General features: G+C 43.6%; 1 protein-coding gene and 1 pseudogene across 2 annotated transcripts in view; both read left to right on the forward strand.

The window, feature by feature from the left end:
* SPTSSA (serine palmitoyltransferase small subunit A) overlaps nt 1-15,745 on the forward strand; it is a 36,321-nt gene that overhangs the window by 13,056 nt on the left and 7,520 nt on the right. The gene's annotated exons all lie outside the window — the stretch shown is intronic.
* LOC104669318 lies at nt 4,673-6,297 on the forward strand (annotated as a pseudogene). Its single transcript, XR_004057430.1, has one exon. The product of XR_004057430.1 is annotated as an etoposide-induced protein 2.4 homolog pseudogene (transcript).

A 15,745-nucleotide genomic window follows, 5' to 3' on the forward strand; every position in this document is an offset into this window, starting at 1 on the left:
AACCATTGGAACTGGCCTCTTTTTTTTTTTTAAAGAACAAACTCCAAATGCTCAAATTTAATAATTTATGCTGGCCAGGCACAGTTTTTCATGCCTGTAATCCCAGCACTCTGGGAGGCTGAGGTGGTGGATCACGAGGTCAGGAGATCGAGACCATCCTGGCTAACACAGTGAAACCCCGTCTCCACTAAAAAATACAAAAAATTAGCCGGGCGTATTGGCAGGCGCCTGTAGTCCCAGCTACTCGGGAGTCTGAGGCAGGAGAATGGTGTGAACCTGGGAGGCGGAGTTTGCAGTGAGCCGAGATCTCGCCACTACACTCTGGCCTGGGCCTCAAAGCGAGACTCCGTCTCAAACAAACAAACAAAAAATAAATAATTTAAGCTATGTGTTCCAGAAGATGTACTTGATAGAGGATATACAATTTTTATAAATTGGAATGTTGAAAAAATAGTAGTTATGGAATGGTAGAAAGATAGTATTTATGATCAATAGTTATGAGAAATAGAAGTTTTACTAATACAAGGATTTTGGTCAGCATGTATTATATATGTTTCTGAAAAATTGCAAAATAATAGGGTTTATGGGAAAATAGTATTGAGGCAGACCACTCAAAATGTATGCAATTTAGTATGCAAGCACTAACAAACACAATACTTGGCATCTTGAGGGAATAACTTGGATATCCCAGACAGGCAGGCAGCTCAGCTTCACTGGAAGCTGCCCGAGGGGACATGACCAAAGCATGGACAAAGTTGAATGGAAATGTCAGCAGCAGGTGCTGATGTAATGCAGATAGTGTGGGCTGCCATTGAGGCAGTGTAGGGGCAGTGCCACCTGCCACACTAGCTGAGAGCTGTGCTACCCTGGAGGTGCCTTTCTCTGAAGAGGGAGACTGGGTGCAAACGCGAATTTCTGATTTTCTTAAAACAGAGTTAAAAGGACTTCTGTCTGTATAGCTGAGTTGAGAGATGTTTCCTGCTCGAGGTGATACAGTTGACCCTTGATCCACTTGGGAGTTAGGAGTGCTGCCCCCAGGCCCTCATCCTCACCCCACAGGCAGTTGAAAGTCTGTGTATAACTTTTGACTCCCCAGAAACTTTATTAATAGTCTACTTTTGACCAGAGCCTTACTGATAACATTAATAGTCGATTAACACATATTTTGTATATGTATTATATACTGTATTCTTACAGTAACATAAGCTAGAGGAAAGAAAGTCATGAGGAGGAGGAGGGGTTGGTCTTGCTGTTTCGGGGGTGGCAGAGGCAGAAAAAAATCCATGTGTAAGTATAAGTAGACCTGCACAGCTCAAACCCTTGTTTTCAAGGGTCACCTAGTTATTTTCCCGCTAATCTGCTCCCCTAACTGATGAAATATCCCATATGAAGGAATACAGCTCCTATACTCTACTAGTCATATGTGAATTATCTGATGTTACAGAAACATGTGCTGTAGCAGAACAGATTATATTTCAGAGCAGACTGAGAATTTTTTTTTCCCATAACAATGGAACTTCAAATCTTCCTGAGGGTAATAGAAACTCAAATCAATAAAGGTGTGCCAGAGACACCATAGCCTTAGTGTCCCTGGGAGTAGAGCTACAAACCATTTCCGGGATTTTAGTCCATAGTGAAAAATGTGCAGTTTGTGATCATTACTGATTTCAGCAGCATGCTTTGTTGGTTGTTCAGCTTTAAAAGAGCTTGTCGTCAAGTTGTAGTTTCTAAAAACAATTTTTTTTTTTTTTTTTTTTTTGAGACGGAGTCTGGCTCTGTCGCCCAGGCTGGAGTGTAGTGGCCGGATCTCAGCTCACTGCAAGCTCCGCCTCCCGGGTTTACGCCATTCTCCTGCCTCAGCCTCCTGAGTATCTGAGACTACAGGCACCCGCCACCGCGCCCGGCTAATTTTTTGTATTTTTAGTAGAGATGGGGTTTCACCGTATTAGCCAGGATGGTCTCGATCTCCTGACCTTGTGATCCGCCCGCCTCGGCCTCCCAAAGTGCTGGGATTACAGGCGTGAGCCACCGTGCCCGGCTTAAAAAACAATTTTCATACTTAAGTTTGTATAATCAGCACACTATAGAAAGCTTAGAGAATGGATTTTGCTTGCTAAACACTAACTTCTGATGGTGATGTGCTATCCTTTAACATGACCCATGAATATCAAATTGGTTAACATACAGAGGACTGTGACAGTATAATAATTGTGACAGTATAATATTTTCCACTTGCTGCAATGTAAGGAAACTAGAAAAGTATCAAGAGATAGTCAATATATCTAGGAAAAATTAACTTTCTTTTTTTTTTGTGGGGGATGGAGTCTCAGTCTGTTGCCCAGGCTCCAGTGCAGTTGTACGATCTCGGCTCACTGCCATCTCCGCCTCCTGGGTTCAAGTGATTCTCATGTCTCAGCCTCCCGAGTAGCTGGGATTACAGGTGTGCACTACCGTGTCAGGCTAATTTTTGTAGTTTTAGTAGAGATGGGGTTTCACCATGTTGGACAGGCTAGTCTCAAACTCCTGACCTCAGGTGATAATGCCCGCCCCGGCCTCCCAAAGTGCTGGGATGGAATTACAGGCGTGAGCCACCACTTCCTTTACATTTCTGTTGGTGGTGATCTGCAGTTTTTTAAGGTCAAGGGAAAAGAAAACTACAGTAATAAGGAAGATTTCCTGTGTGGGGCCTCATTCAGTAGCCTGCAGCTGCTTTCACTTAGGGCTTTGATTGCTTTTCAGTAAACAGCATGTGATAATACTTAGTGAAATGCTTTGTTTTCTCTTTTCATTAAAGATGATTTCTTAGATCACAACTTTTGAGTATTTCTAAGGTTAAATAGCATTTTAGATTGATTTTTTTTTTTTTTTTTGAGACGAAGTCTCGCTCTGTTGCCCAGGCTGGAGTGCAGTGGCCGGATCTCAGCTCACTGCAAGCTCCGCCTCCTGGGTTTACGCCATTCTCCTGCCTCAGCCTCCCGAGTAGCTGGGACTACAGGTGCCCGCCACCTCGCCCGGCTAGTTTTTTTGTATTTTTTTAGTAGAGATGGGGTTTCAACCGTGTTAGCCAGGATGGTCTCGATTTACTGACCTCGTGATCCGCCTGTCTCGGCCTCCCAAAGTGCTGGGATTACAGGCTTGAGCCACGGCGCTCGCCCGATAATGGCCTTTGTATGGGCCAAAAAAAAAAAAAAAAAATTCTTTATTTCTTTCCTAGCTTGCTGGAAACTTAGCTTATGTTTAGGAGATTCCTCTTAAAGAAGAGAAAACAACATACAGATTCTATATATGGCTTCACATCTACTTGCTTTTATGTCCATGGAACCCATAAAATATTTATGTTATGCCCAGGTTATAAAGAACCTGTGATTGTTCATTCAGCCCTTGAACAAACATTTATCTTCAGCACCTGCACAGTATCCTGGCCCATTATTTGCTCAGTTCTGGGATGGTTCATGAAGCACCTGCTTTACCAAGTGATGCACTATAGCTGGAAGCAAAGGCTCAGTAGAGGTGCTCTGTCAAACACTTAAGTCAGTGTTTACAGACAAGTCATAAACACAAAACAGAACAGCCCGTTTTTTAGTTTTTGAGGTTGTATTCTAGATTGCACTTTGTTCTCTATTGCTTGAGTCATGGAACCCCCTCTAGAATATAGACCTGATTAATTTGTGTATAGCTACTGGCACTTATACAAACAACAAGAAGAGTTCGGTAAATAAAAAGATTACTCTATTACTTTGTATATTATCTTCCAATATGTGTGTATTGCATAAAACTGATTAATTTTTACATTTTTTCTTTGTGTACATGTGAAACAGAAGATTGCCTTATGGACGATTGACAGTTGGTACCTAAATGTCCTCTTCAGACAAGTGGAATCCCATGTTAATGAAAGAAAGGACCTCATTTTATAAAGAAACTCAGGTCCAGAGAGGTTGTGACATCCCAGGATTACACTATAAATTAATAACAAATTAGTAGCAGGATGAACTTGGGCAAACATAGGTCTAAGTCATGATGTTAAATGCTCAAACCCTCAAAGAACAGTTTTAATGAGGATTACATTGCCTTCTCTTGCAGAATAGGTTCGATTCTGAATTCTCACAACCCTGAAAGATAGGTGATGTATGTCCACATTTTATTGATAAGGAGACTAATGTTCAGAGAGCTTTTGATAGAAACAGGGATGGCAGAGTTATGACTCAAACCTGGGTCTCCTCTAGTGCTGTACTGTTTCTACTACCCATTTCTTAAAATTCACAGTGTGTCAAGGATACTTTAAATTTTGAGAGGCTTGTTACAGAATGAGATGGATTGAGAAATCTATACCAGATAGCAAATTATAGCCGGTATACTTTGTTATATATATGTTTAGCTTTGTGAGAGCACTTCCGAATGTCATCATAAAACCAATGCCTAGGCTGGGTCCCAGCCCTTTGGGAGACTGAGGTGGGCGGATCACCTGAGGCCAGGAGTTCAAGACCAGCCTGGCCAACATGGTGAAACCCCGTCTCTACTAAAAATATAAAAATTAGCCCCTTGCGGCCCGGGCATGCCCAGTGCGGGTGCAGCGGCCTCGGCCCTGAAAGCGCCCCGCAGAGCCAGCCGTGGTGGGTGAGGGGCCGGGCCGGAGCCGCGGATCCTTCATGATGAGAGATTTGGGGACACTTCTCTGTCCTCTGTGTAGTTGAGTTTGGTGGTGAAGAGATGGCTGACAGTGTCAAAACCTTTCTCCAGGACCTTGCCAGAGGAATCAAAGACTCCATCTGGGATATTTGTACCATCTCAAAGCTAGATGCTCGAATCCAGCAAAAGAGAGAGGAGCAGCGTCAAAGAAGGGCAAGTAGTGTCTTGGCACAGAGAAGAGCCCAGAGTATAGAGCGGAAGCAAGAGAGTGAGCCACATATTGTTAGTAGAATTTTCCAGTGTTGTACTTGGAATGGTGGAGTGTTCTGGTTCAGTCTCCTCTTGTTTTATCGAGTCTTTATTCCTGTGCTTCAGTCGGTAACAGCCCGAATTATCAAGGACCCATCACTACATGGAGGTGTTTGGTCGTGGCTGGAATTCTTCCTCACGTCAATTTTCAGTGCTCTTTGGGTGCTCCCCTTGTTTGTGCTTAGCAAAGTGGTGATTGCCACTTGGTTTCAGGATATAGTTAATCTGGCATTTGAGGTATCAGGGAGGAAGCCTCACCCATTCCCTAGTGTCAGCAAAATAATTGCTGACATGCTCTTCAACCTTCTGCTGCAGGCTCTTTTCCTCATTCAGAGAATGTTTGTGAGTCTCTTTCCCATCCATCTTGTCAGTCAGCTGGTTAGTCTCCTGCATATGTCCCTTCTCTACTCACTGTACTGCTTTGAATATCGTTGGTCAATAAAGGAATTGAAATGCACCAGCGGTTGTCTAACATAGAAAGGAATTGGCCTTACTACTTTGGGTTTGGTTTGTCCTTGGCTTTTCTCACAGCAGTGCAGTCTTCATATATTATCAGTGGCTGCCTTTTCTCTATCCTCTTTCCTTTATTCATTATCAGCGCCAACGAAGCAAAGACCCCTGGCAAAGCATATCTCTTCCAGTTGCACCTCTTCTCCTTGGTGGTCTTCTTAAGCAACAGACTCTTCCACAAGACAGTCTATCTGCAGTCGGCCCCAAGCAGCTCCACTTCTGCAGAGAAGTTCCCTTCACCGCATCTGTTGCCTACCAAACTGAAGGCTGCTGCAGGCCACTGAGTTGCCTGCCATCCAAACGGAATGGGTGGGATTGGAAGAAAGTTGTGGCAGCTCTTTTCCCTGTTCACCTCCCCCTACCAGGGAAGGCAGGACCCACTCTGCCAAGGGCCCTCTGCATATTCCCTTCTCTCTGAAGAACTGAAATTTTTGTCTCTGGTACACGTAAGGCAGAATGTTCCCAGACACCAGTGTGTGGATTTTTAATATCATCGTGAGTCTGAAAGGACCACAAGTTTTTCTGCAGCTATTTTCTAGCGTTTGCCAGTCCCTGTGCCTGGACTGATTTGAATACTTTGTTTTTCTCCCTGTGCCATTTACCCTTCCACCTTTCCATCCTGCCTTCTACCACCCTTGGATGAATGGATTTTGTAATTCTAGCTGCTGTATTTTGTGGATTTGTTATTATTTTTTCTGTGAAGCACATACATTGGACATGGGAGGTCAAGGAGTGTCCCGGTTGTTCCTGGTCACTCCCTTTATAGCCATTACTGTCTTGTTTCTTGTAACTCAGGTTAGGTTTTGGTCTCTTGCTCCACTGCAAAAAAAAAAAAAAAAAAAAAAAAAAAAACCCTGAAGAGATGAGATAGGAGGAAAGACCTCACAGCCAGTTCTGCTGGGTTTTGAGGAGTGATTTTCTTTCTTCCCCTTGAAGGGGAAAAAACTATTTTCACTGGTACATTTAACGTCCCCCAACTATGGGGAGGTACCAATTATGGACAAGTGCCACTGCAACAACACTAAACCTGAACTTTTCAACTCTGTTGGGGGTGGGAGGTGGTGGGCAGAAATTTACTGTTGGCTACTGCCAGGTCTGTTTCATATTTCAAAGGAATATTGGGTGCTGCAAATAGGAACTGAAGGGGTAAATGTATTAAACCTGTGATTGGTTGTTTTTCTGTCATTTTAAGACTAAATGTGGGGGGCAGATGTCAAAATACTTGTACAATTTTAAAATGTCACAATTAAATGTGAGCTGGTTTCCCACAAAAAAAAAAAAAAAAAAAAAATATTAGCTGGGCATGGTGGCATGTGCCTGTAATTCCAGCTGCTCGGGAGGCTGAAGCAGAGGAATTGCTTGAACCTGGGAGGGGGAGTTTGCAGTGAGCCAAGATCGTGCCATTGCACTCCAGCCTGGTTGACAGAGCAAGACACTGTCTCAAAAAAAAAAAAAAAAACAAAAAAAAGAAAAAAAAAAAAAAAAAAAAAAAAAGAGGGGCCAGGTGCGGTGGCTCACGCCTGTAATCCCAGCACTTTGGGAGGGCGAGGTGGGTGGATCACGAGGTCAGGTGATCAAGAAATTAAAATTTTTTTTTTTCTTTGAGACAGGGTCTCAGTCATCCAGGCTAGAGTGCAGTGGTGTGATCTTGACTCACAGCAACCTGCGCTTTCTAGGCTCAAGCAATACTCCTGCCTCATCCTCCTGAGTATCTGGGACTACAGGCATACATCACCATGCCTAATTGTTTTCTTTTTTTTTTTTTTTGTAAAGATAGGGTTTCACTGTTGTTGCCCAGGCTGGTCTTGAACTCTTAACCTCAAGTGATCCTCCCACCTTGGCTTCCCAAAATGCTGGGATTACAGGTGTGAGCCACCACACCCAGCCCACATTTTTTGATTATTAGAAGTTCCTCACTGTCCTGTTATCTGCTTGTTCACTTACTATGTCCCTGTATAGCTAATTTATTATTTTTTAAAAACTTTTTATCTTTTTAGATAGAGTCTCACTCTGTCATCCAGGCTGGAGTATAGCCGTGTGATTTCAGCTCACTGTAGCCTCGACCTCCCAGGCTCAAGTGATCCTCCCACCTCTGTCTCCAGAGTAGCTGGGACTACAGGTGTGTGCCACCACGCCCAGCTAATTTTTGTATTTTTTTGTAAAAGAGATGGGGTTTTACCATGTTGCCCAGGCTGGTCTCATATTCTTGGTGTTAATGGTGGAGGGTATCCTGGTTCTTGGTGTCTTGAACAAAGACTTGGTCAAAACGCACAAACAAAGCAAGGAAGGAATGAAGGGTTTTATTGAGAATGAAAGTACACTCCATAGTGTGGGAGCGGGCCTGAACACAGGGGTTCGAAGCCCTGGTTACAGAATTTTGGCGAGTTTAAATACCCTCTAGAGGATTCCATTGGTTGCTTGGGGTATGCCCTATGTAAATGGAGAGGATGAAGTAAAGTTACAAAGTCATTTACTTGGCATACACCCTATGGAGAGGATATTTCCTGTCATAGCTGAAGTGTGAATCGGCCTTATGTTCTGTGCCTCCAGACACTATTTTTCTGCCTCATCTCCCCACTGAGAGATGTGATTCCCATAAATCTTTATGGGAGGCAGAGGGACCAATGTTATTTTTCTATAACTACTTCATGCTGCCTTGTGGTCTAGTCCCTACCTATTGGGGACCACAGAACTCTCGCCCTGCTCTATCTAGTGAAGGTAGGGTAGCTTTTTTTTTTTTTTTGAGATGGAGTTTTTGCTCTTGTTGCCCAGGCTGGACTGCAATGGCATGATCATGGCTCACTGCAACCTCCGCCTCCCGAGTTCAAGTGATTCTCCTGCCTCAGCCTCCCAAGTAGCTGGGATTACAGGTAACCCACCACCATGCCTGGCTAATTTTTGTATTTTTAGTAGTGATGGGGTTTCACCATGTTGGTCAGGCTGGTCTTGAACTCCTGACCTCAAGTGATCCGCCCACCTCAGCCTCCCAAAGTGCTGGGATTACATACTTGAGCCCCTGTGCCCTGCCAGCAGGGTAACTTCTTGATGGCCAGGGGTGGTGGCTTCACTTGGAATTGGCTGGAACCTTTGTTGCATGATCATCTGAAGCTTTATGGTCTCTAGGTGAGAGGGAATGAATTTGGTTAAAAGATTTAATGGGAACTTCAGAGGTAGATGCCTATGCTATCAGAAATGTTTGTTACAGAGATTTGCAGAAGAAAAAACAAAACCTTGTCTGTTCTAGAATCCATGTGTTTCCTTAAAGTCTTAGCACAAACAGCCCCGTTTTGGTTTGGTTTGGTCTTTTGGGGCCCAGTGGATGAACTTAGTCCAAAACAATGGCCTCCCAGGATTTTGTTAAAAAATTCCGCCTTTTTGTTCAGGTTCTCACTTAGGTGAGAGTATGACCAAAACTTAGGGCTGTAGGACCACTCTCAGTTACCACCATTTTCGTTTCCAGTCTCAGCACGTCATTTATAGGTTAAGTCCTCATGGTTGCACATTTCCTTCAGCTCTTGTCATTCCAGTTGAAGAGAGATAATATGACATTCTAGAGATGGCTGCATGCAAGCATTTAAAACCTTTGAGACAATATAGCACTCCAGGGAGACGATTATTATGACTGTTGGGAGGATAATACCAAGAGTTCGGAGTATGCTTCTTACCCGGGTCCCATACCAAACCACCTAAAATTACATAGATTAAAGAATGACCTGGATGAAGAGTCAACTTGCTTGACCAAATGGTCTTTTTTTTTTTTTTTAAAAAGAGATGGAGTCTAGCTCTGTCACCCAGGCTGGAGTGCCATGGCACAATCTCGGCTCACTGCAATCTCCACCTCCCAGATTCAAGCGATTCTCCTGCCTTAGCCTCACGAGTAGCTGGGTATTACAGGTGCCCACCACCACGGCCAGCTGATTTTTGTCTTTTCAGTAGAGATGAAGTTTCACTATGTTGGCCAGGCTAGTCTCAAACTCCTGACCTCAGGTGATCAACCTGCCTCAGCCTCTCAAAGTGTTGTGATTACAGGTGTGAGCCACTGTGCCCAGCTGATTAAGTGGTCTTTTCATTAATCCCCTGCAATTGAATTTTTATAATATGCAATCTGTATTTCTCCATAGGCCACAGGTGCCAGCAGCTGCACGGATACTTCTCTGTTTAGCCAATTCTATTATTTAGTGTAACTTTCACAAGAGAATTTAAAGTCTGTTGTATGATAAAGCTTTTAAAGTAGAATGTGCTATAGAGCCTATCACGAGGGATACATTTCTGATCATTGCTTCTTTCACTTTAAACCATGGAAAAAGAGCCAAATAACTGATGCCCTTCTAGAAGAGTGAAGGCCTTCTGGCAATGTTCTCTTTAACCCATGATGTGGGTTAAGAGGAGTGAACCAGTGTTTTGTTTTTGACTGATTATGAGGCAATGTATGTACCATTAAGGTTTCTTACTTACATTGGGCCTTCATTTGTTATCTATCAAAGTATAAGGTTATCCAGGTAGAAGGCTGGCTGCAGACTCCTTCATAAATAAAAGTATACCCCATAAATACACATAACAGACCCCTTTTCCACTTCTAGTGTTCGTAGAGATGTAGGCAAGAAAAAAAATATTCAAAGATAAGAGTTTCATGATAGTAGAAGTCTTAATCTGTGAACTTGGAAAAGCTGTTCACATCAAGGATGCTATCTTCTTGGGAGAAATTTCCCTGGTTAGCTTTATCTCAAAGGTTCCAACAGATGCAGTTCCAAAAGTGTGGAGGGACCCCTCTCAGTTGCGAGACCATGAACCCAAAGCCCAAGGTCCCAAAGTTTTGTTGTAGTGTGGATGGGAAGGACAGTCTTTCTCTAATGTTCTCAGAAGATTCAAATGATAAAAAGCTTTTTTTACCTGGTGAAAATACACTGTAGCATAGTAATCTACTGTTACAACATCAGCCCTCTTGCATGGGAAAGCTTTATACAACCAGATAGCAATGGAATGAAGCCACTTTATAAAATGTTTAAAATGTTTAAATGGTGCACCAGGTGGACCAAATGTACATGAAGCTTTAATTGTCTTCTCAGTAATATGGCACCAAGCATTAGTTATAAACTATTTTAAATAATTTTAGTATCAACTGGTTTGATTTGGTTATTTCTGTGATTTACAATAACTTAACATAATAACCATAATTATAGTTGATAGCATATATTTAGACATTAGAATTTTAGAAATCCAATACAATTTTGGAACATAGTATTATTAACAAAAATATAACCTAAAGAAGATTGAACATCGTTTTGGCAATCCCATGTACCTAAACATGTCAAATAATCCTGTTTACCTCTTTTCTGGATGTTTTCAGGGATCCTCTGAGCCATCCAGAAAGTCAGGCATTTGGAAAGACAATTTTGAAACTGAAGTTTGATTTTGGAATTCCAGATTACCATACATTATATATTTTGCCAAAATGATGACTCAGAAATTTTATTTTATTTATTTTTTTTGAGACAGAGTCTTCCTCTGTTACCTAGGCTACAGTACAGTGGTGTGATCTCGGCTTACTGCAACCTCTGCCACCCAGTTTTAAACAGTTCTCCTGCCTCAGCCTCCTGAGTAGCTGCGATTACAGGTGCATGCCATCACACCCAGCTAGTTTTTGTATGTTTTCATAGACAGGGTTTGGCCACATTGGCCAGGCTGGTCTCGAACTCCTGACCTCAGGTGATCTGCCTGCCTTGGCCTCCCGAAGTGTTGGGATTATAGGTGTGAGCCCCTGCGCCTGGCCTAGAAATTTTAAAGACGCAAAAACCTTTTATAACCTTTTACCAAAAAGAAAAAATATTTTTTTCTACTATTTTTACACAGCTTGCATGTAAAACTGTTTTTAGTAGCCTTTTTTTTTTTTTTTTTGAGACAGAGCCTCGCTCTGTCACCCAGGCTGGACTGCAGTGGCGCAGTCTCGGCTCACTGCAAGCTCCACCTCCCGGGTTTACGCCATTCTCCTGCCTCAGCCTCCCAAGTAGCTGGGGCTACAGGTGCCTGCCACCTTGCCCGGCTAGTTTTTCGTATTTTTTAGCAGAGACGGTTTTTTTTTTTTTTTTTTTTCTTTTAGATGGGGCCTGATTCTGTTGCCCCAGGCTGGAGTGCAGTGGCGTGATCTTGGTTCACTGCAACCTCTGCTCCCAGTTCAAGTGATTCTTGTGCCTCAGCCTCCCAAGTGGCTGGGATTACAGGCACCCACCACCACACCTGGCTAACTTATATTTTTAGCTGAGACGGGGTTTCACCATGTTGGCCAGGCTGGTCTTGAACTCCTGACCTCAAGTAATCCACCCTCCTTGGTCTCTCAAAGTGTTGGGGGATTACAGGCATGAACCATCGTGCCTGACCTGTTTCAGGTAGTCTTATTGCATGTTACAATGATGACTCTTAGCAATTTTTTTTTTTTTTTTTTTTTTTGAGACAGAGCCTTGCCCTGTGGCCCAGGCTAGAGTACAATGGCGCAATCTTGGCTTGCTACAATCTCCGCCTCCGGGGCTCAAACGATTCCCCTGCCTCAGCCTCCTGAGTAGCTGGGGTTACAGAAGCCCGCCACCACGCCCAGCTAATTTTTGTATTTCAGTAGAGATGGGGTTTCACCATGTTGGCCAGGCTGGTCTCAAACTGTTGACCTTGGGAGTCACCCACCTCGGCCTCCCAAAGTGCTGGGATTACAGATGTGAGCCACCATACCTGACCTGACTCTTAGCAATTTTAATTTTAGTGTAAAACCTGGTAAGATCAGACTGTTTCTAGCATAACTAGGGGCGTGGCCAACTCCACATGTCCCCTGGCCTTACCTAGCTGGAAGGCAGGCAAGTTAAACAATTTTCAAAAGCGAAGGAAGCAGTTTATGACCGTAAAGCATTTAGCAAACCTAGTATTTGAACATAATTTAGACCAAATGTTTACATTTTGAATACATTTTTACCAATAATCTTTAAAACCATCTTTATTTCCCAAAGACTGCTAAAGTCACATGAACTAAAAGGCATTACACTTTCTATTTTCTGACAAAATATTTGATTTAAGCTCTTATTATTATTAAACCAATTAATTTAAAACTTTACAGAGGAGATTAACCATTTTGCTTATAGAGAAAGCAGGCCAGAAACTGAGTGGTAAGAAATTCTTATCCTTTTGCTGGCATGTCAGATTGCTGGGTTCTCTATCCCTGAGCGGCCCTAGCAACCCTGTTTGACTGTATGCAAACAGACACATTACCATGAATTAAGAATATTCACAAATAGTTTGCAAATTTTGGAGAAATTAGGCAGAGAAAGAGAAAAATATGACTCAAATTCTATTTATGAAAGTATCCTTTGCCAGGAGTGGTGGCTCACGTCTATAATCCCAGCACTTTGAGAGGCCCAGGCAGGTGGATCACCTGAGGTCAGGAGTTAGAGACCAGCCTGACCAACATGGTGAAACCCCACCTCTACTAAAAATACAAAAATTACCCCAGTGTGGTGGTGGGCACCTGTAATCCCAGCTACCTGGGGGGCTGAGGCAGGAGAATCACTTGAACCTGGGAGGCAGAGGTTGCAGTGAGCCAAGACTGTGCCATTGCACTCCAGCTGGGTAACGAGAGCAAAACTCCATCTCAAAAAAACAAAAAAACAAAACATATCTAGACATGTTTACACACACACAAAGGAAGATCCAATAGCTTGGAGCCTTAACCACGAGATAGCAATACAAGCTTGGCGGTTTTACTTTACCCCAAGAGATAATCCAAGGAAGACTGTGAACCAAAATTTTGGGTAAAGCAATCTCCATGGCAGTTTGATTTTTTTTTTTTTTTTTTTTTTTTTTTTGAGGCGGAGTCTTGCTCTGTCGCCCGGACTGGAGTGCAGTGGCCGGATCTCAGCTCACTGCAAGCTCCGCCTCCCGGGTTTACGCCATTCTCTTGCCTCAGCCTCCCGAGTAGCTGGGACTACAGGCGCCCGCCACCTGGCCCGGCTAGTTTTTTGTATTTTTAGTAGAGACGGGGTTTCACCATGTTAGCCAAGATGGTCTCTATCTCCTGACCTCGTGATCCGCCCGTCTCGGCCTCCCAAAGTGCTGGGATTACAGGCTTGAGCCACTGCGCCCGGCCAGCAGTTTGATTTTTAAAGGCCAAACCTCCCCCAGACTCCAAGGAGCACTGGGGCCAAAGAGTAGCAAAGGAGCGTGTCACCTGTTAACCAGGCCCTCTGCTTAGAACCACAGCACAAAAGCCTGGATGCATGTAATGCCATTCCACTTTGCCATTCAACAGTAAACTCCAGATTCCAAACAATGTTGGGGCCAAACAGCATTCATTGCAACTGCGAGAGTAAATTCTAAGGAGGGCCTAGTATTAGACCTCAGAACCTCTTCCAAGAGCATCCCCTTTGGGCAGGTTGAGGTCTGCAGGACCCCTGGAGCGTCCTCCTGTGGGGTCCAGTCTTAGAGTGCCAGATGTCTGTGACCGTAGGTGGGCACCAGTGCCACATGCAGGTTTTCCCCTCCAGAGCCTACTATGAGCTTTAGAAGAATAGCCATGAACTGTAATGAGAACCGGATGCTGGGTGGGCCTTTTCCTTAGCCAGTTGAGTATGATAAGGGAAAAATTTAGTCTAAGAAAAGAAGGTTTAAGTCCCCTGAAATGTGGGTGACTTTGCTCCGAGCTGCACACATGTAGGAATCAGGGACCACGTGCGGAAAATATTAAAAAAAAAAAAAGAAAAGAATCCAGGGCAATTATAAACAGGTGCTGAGGCCTCACAAGGTGGCTCACGCCTGTAACCCCATCACTTTGGGAGGCCAAGGTTGGGGGATTGCCTGAGGTCAGGAGTTTGAGACCAGCCTGGCCAACATGGTGAAGCCGTGTCTCTACTAAAAACACAAAAATTAGCTGGGTGTGGTGGTGGGCGCCTGTAATCCCAGCTAGTCAGGAGGCTGAGGCAGGAGAATTGCTTGAACCTGGGAGGTGGAGGTTGCAGTGAGCCGAGATTGTGCCACTGTACTCCAGCCTGGGCAACAAGAGTAAGACTTTGTCTCAAAAAAACAAAAAACAGAAAAAACAGCCACTAAAACACTGAAAAAGAAAGAAAGGAAAAAAAAAAAAGAAAAAAGACCCAGGTTCCTTTAGTGGACTGGGCGGTGGTAGCTAGGCTTCTCCACATGAAAACCCCTTAGTTTCACTAGCCATGGTCAGAAACCTGCAGTTGCTTCCATGTTTAGGTGCTACCCACATGGGTCCTGGGTGGGAAAGGAAAAGAGAGAGCAATATTCCCCTGTATGGAGCAGAAAAGAAAAGGAGAAAGGAGGAAAAAAAGAATTCCCAAACTTTAGGCTTACCTCTTCCTCCTGGCTGGCTTGCCAAAATATGTTAACTGTGGACGGTGTCCAGGTTCTTGGCTTTTGAAGAAAGAACTGGTGAAAATGCACAAACAAATCAAGGAAGGAATGAAGGGTTTTATTGAAAATGAAAGTACACTCCACAGTGTAGGAGTGGGCTTGAGCATAGGGGCTCAAAGGCCCTGTTACAGAAGTTTTGAGAGTTTAAATATCCTCTAGAGGATTCCATTGGTTACCTGGTGTACGCTCTATGTAGATGGAGAGGGTGAAGTAAAGTTACAGAGTCATCTGCTTGGCCTACACACTATGGGGAAGCTATTTTCTGTCATAGCTGAAGTGTGAATTGGCCTTGTGTTCCCTGCCTCCAGGTCCTATTTTCCTGCCTCACTGGTCTCAAGTGATCCACCTGTCTTAAGTTCCCAAAGTGTTGGGATTAGAGGTGTGAACTGCCTCGCCTGGCAACATTTTTTTTTTTTTTTGAGAGACAGGGTCTCACTCTGTTACCCATGCTGGAGTGTGTATACAGTCTTGAACTCTAGTATCTTGTATTTTAACCAGGCAAAAAACCTGTTCAAGTTTTGATAAGTTACTATTTCACTTAGAATTTAAAAATGATGCTTTTATATGCATGTAAAAAATTTAAAAGCTTGAAAATTTAATGTTCAGAAAATTGAGCTTAAGTTTCAGATTCTTTTTTTTTTTTTTTTTTGAGATGGAGTTTTTGTTCTTGTTGCCCAGGCTTGAGTGCAATGGCGCCATCTCAGCTCACCACAACCTCCACCTCCCGGGTTCAAGCGATTCTCGTGCCTCAGCCTCCCAAGTAGCTGGGGTTACAGGCATGCGCCACCACACCTGGCTAATTTTGTATTTTTAGTAGAGACAGGGTTTCACCATGTTGGCTAGACTGGTCTCGAATTCCCGACCTCAGGTGATCCACCCGCCTCGGCCTCCC

Source organism: Rhinopithecus roxellana, chromosome 5, assembly GCF_007565055.1.
Source record: "Rhinopithecus roxellana isolate Shanxi Qingling chromosome 5, ASM756505v1, whole genome shotgun sequence".
Taxonomy (NCBI): Eukaryota; Metazoa; Chordata; class Mammalia; order Primates; family Cercopithecidae; genus Rhinopithecus; species Rhinopithecus roxellana.